The sequence below is a fragment of the Helianthus annuus genome, chromosome 5 (assembly GCF_002127325.2).
Source record: "Helianthus annuus cultivar XRQ/B chromosome 5, HanXRQr2.0-SUNRISE, whole genome shotgun sequence".
NCBI classification, from domain to species: Eukaryota; Viridiplantae; Streptophyta; class Magnoliopsida; order Asterales; family Asteraceae; genus Helianthus; species Helianthus annuus.
The window spans coordinates 91,741,142-91,745,514 of NC_035437.2; positions in this window are offsets into that span (position 1 = coordinate 91,741,142).

The following is a 4,373-nucleotide window of genomic DNA, read 5'->3' on the forward strand; positions in this document are numbered from 1 at the left end:
GCAGAACAGTCCTAAATTGACATGTTAATGTGGATCTGAATCTAATTATGGAACTACCATCTTGGCCCTGTTTTATGATGACATATGGCTAGGTCTTGTCCTTTTTAGATTTTGCCATTTTAATATAATGGTAGATCTTTTAAATAATAAAATTATTTTCATTTATTTTATGTTTCATGCACATAACTAATAACAAACAAAATGAAAATTTAAATTAAACATCTCATTAATAAATTTAACAAGTACAACTTTTGCCCCTAAACGGGACTTCTACAAAATAACATGCCCACGCAGGGGCGAAACAAACAACAAACCCACGCAGGGGTTAACAAAAGACATGCCCACGCAGGGGCAGAGTACAAAAAGACAAGCCCACGCAGGGGCTGAGTACTGAAACAAAAAGTCCACGCAGGGACTTGATTACAACTAATAAATTAAATAAACAAAGGTCTTCAATGACCCCTTCTTTTGGACTTCCCCTTAAGTAGGTCTGACAGACCCTTGAAGAAGCCTTGACGTTCCCTACGGTCTTCTCGAACTTCTTGCTCAACTTGGTTCAGCCTATCGAGAACCTCTTGTTGGCGTTCTGGCGGGATCAGTTGCGGCAGCGGCAGCTGATACAGAGGTTGAGGAGGTGGCGGACGTTGGTACCCATAAGTTGGGTAGCCAGTGGTCCAAAGACCACCATAGGGTCCCTCTGGGTGACGAGCATTGTAGTCCCATACCTCCTGGTATGGGTCCACATTGGCATAGTCGTAATGGGTATGAGCCGGCTGCTCAAAAAGGTTATACGCCGCTGAACCGGCGTAGGCAGGGATTGGGTTGTCAAAACCCAATGGTGGCACCACAGGCGCAGAGTTGATCTCTGGGACGGGGTTTGATGGCCCTCCCATTTGCGGTTCTTCTTCTTGGAGTGGCGGATAGTGGCTGCCACTCGAGGGCTGAGGAGTGCTGATGCGGAGTCCTCCTCGCACGGACATCCGCGCGTTTGACCTTCTCCGCCTCGGTGGCTCAGGAGGCGGTTGCTGTTCCACTAGTAGTGGTGGTGGCGGAGTGATTGCCACAAATCGGGAATCCTCGGAAGGATCCTGCTGCTGTTGCTGCTGCTGCTGGTATGGGGACGAGTGTTCGGATGGGGTAAAATACTAGTCCCACTGGTTGAATCTCGCCTGGTAGCTGTCAGGACCACGGTAAGGTGATCTATGAAAAGATGATCCATCGAAGATTTCGATGGGGTGGTTCGGGGTCCCGGTTGCAGGCTCCATGGGATCCGTGTCTTCATCCATGTCGTTATCACCAAAAAAGTGATCTTCTGGTCCAAGTGGGTTAACACACACGGGTTCTTGGATGAAGTTAGCCGGGTTGAACCGGCTCTGGAAAGCAGGGGTAGGGTCACCAAAAGAGTAGGTGCGAGTTTGACCGCTGCAAGGGTATGAAGGAAGGCGGAGGGTTATTGGGCTCGTTCTCGGATTCGGGCCCAAAAGAATGTAAGTAGGACGGTGAGGAACTTAGGGAGACTGATCGCCTCCCGGGTTCAACGTAAACCCTCCATGGCTCCTGAGGGCTAGTGCTCATTGTGATCGATGGTGTACGCCGGTGAGAAGGTCCGGCTTCATGGTCATTGCCCGTTACTGGGCCCTTGCCTCTTCCTCTCCAAAACCTTGGCGGCATTCTTGAACCTGCAAACATGATTAAGATAACAACAAGAGTATATAAAATAAAAGACAAAATGAAATAAATCAAAAACAGGATTTGTCCTATGTTCTTTGTCTAGACTCGGAACTCGAGGAATGTGCAATTTGTGCACTGAGATTAAACACAAAAGGCTAGTGTTTAATTCACTTAGTGTTGGCTCTGATACCAACCTGTCACACCCCTATTTTCCACGTGTCACCGGTGGGCCCGATGGGGGAGTATCGTGACGTAGTTGATAGGGCTGTAAACGAACCGAACGAACACGAACAAGACCATGTTCATGTTCGTTCGTTAAGGAAATTAACATGTTCGCGAACTGTTCACGAACGCATACCGAACATAAGTTTATGTCCGTGTTCGTTCGTTAAGGAAATTCAGTTGTTCACGAACAGTTCGTGAACACTGGTCTTGAACACAAACAAACGCAAGCAAATAACAACGAATGTAAACGAACATTTAACTTGAAAATAAAAATAAAAAACGTTGTTATCCTTAAACATTGGATATAAGTAGTTAAATACAACCATCAAATGATAAATCAAAACACAAGAAGTCTACTACACCACTAAATGATAAATTAAAACACAAGAAGTCTACTACACCACACAAGAAGTCAAATGATAAATCAAAACACAAGAAGTCTTCGAGTGTCCAAATTTTAGCTAACTTAGAAAAAGACAGGGTTTCAAGTTTTCAACATGTTTAGATAAAAGATTTATTATTTATTATTTTTAATATAATCAAACGAACACGAACGAACGAAAATGAACAAACGTAAACGAACATATTACAGAACGTTCACAAACGCAGTTGAACGAACGAAACATGTGTTCGTGTTCGTTCGCTAAGCTAACCGAACAAAATTTTTTGTTCGTGTTCGTTCGTTAAGCTAATCGAACGAACATAAACGAACTTCCCGGCGAACGGTTCACGAACTGTTCGCTGAACGTTCGGTTCGTTTACAGCCCTAGTAGTTGATATCATCATAGTCAAACAACACAAATTTAAAATGCACAGCGGAAGCAAAAGATAGATTTATTTCAACCGAATAATTATTGTAATATTAAGTATCACAAACAGTTGAAATAGATCCACATGCGGATCAAAAGAAAAAGAAACAAGTTCAACAGATTTATCGCATCCAAGCTTGCGAGACTCTAAGTGATGCTAAGGAGAGGCCAGCCTATTACGCGTAGTACCTGCACTTAATCTTTTTGGGAAAATACGTCAGTTTACACTGGTAAATACAATTTAACTGACTCATTTTGAAAAGGTTTGAAAATTGATTTGAATGCACATGGCACAAAATATTTTTATAACTTGGGATAATTATTTGAATATAATACTTGTAAAGAATTACATGTTTATTTTGCGTCTAGTAGCCCGGTTCATGCCGGGTTAAAGATTAATAGACACACCACATAGTATAGTCCCGCGGCGGGAAGCCAACGGTTGTACCTTAATAAAAGTAAATGCACTGACGGGTGTACGCCTACCCCAGTGTGCTAAGGTCGTGGCCATTCTTTGATTGATGCCAAGGATATCTGGGATATGGTCATTAAACTCCCAGAGGCGTTTAATCAAACAAAACAAATTTTTAAACGGGTCATCTTGATAATACTTAACCACTAATCGATTAAGGTCAAATGCCTGACCAAGCGGTATTTTATATACCGTACCCCAAGCCCGTATAAGGGAAAATAAGTTAAAAGTATTTACCTGGGCAAATATAGTCACAATAAGCAAGTGCAAATATCTTTTACTGGATCTCCTATTCTTGAACGAAGGTTTATAATAACCTATTAGAATCCTAACATGTCTTTAATTTAGCCTAAGCTTAGACCGATTAGTTTTAAAGAAAGAATATGGTTCTATCGCATGGAAGGCGAAGACCGGATTAGAATGTGGTTTTGACCCGACAAGCTTGCATGCTTGTTTAATGTGGGTAACTTAAACACATTCTGGATTTTGAGACAATAATGATATGGTTTGACCCGTTTCGGCTAAAATGTGTAAAATAGTTACATAAGCCGATCCGAACGCGGAGAGTGCGTAACGAGTAACCATATGAATCATATACAAGTTCCTTGAGTTAATATGCACTAAATATGTTGTGATATCAGTAAGATATCTCCCATTATGCCCAAAATGATTTTAAACACAAACTATGCCTCATAAGGGCATTTTGGTCATTTAAAAGGGTATAAAAGAGTTTAATTTGTAATCTGAGTTACATGTCTGATTTATTTAATAAATATACTTAATTTAATAAGTCATAACAGTAGGGTATCATATATATGTGAAATTTATTAATTATAACCCTATTATGCACCGAAGGGGCATTTTGGTAATTTCAAATAAGCCTAAAAGGTTAAAACTGGAAATCTGAGTTTAAAACTTTTGCTTACGGTTATAATATAAAAATTTGCTGAATATATCAGTAGGTATCCAACTCTATATATATAAACTAGTTTTGATACATACTATGTCGTAAAAATTCTTAAAAAGACGATTAGGAGCCATTTCCGGGTTTTGAAAGAAAAGCTGATATTTTTATAATTCCAGGAGGCTCAAAATAATATATTTATCATATTAGATCAGTGGAAAAAGGTTTGGGGTCAAAAGGATTTATAAAACTCATTTTATAGCCTAAAAGGGCAAAACCGGCAATAACCGAA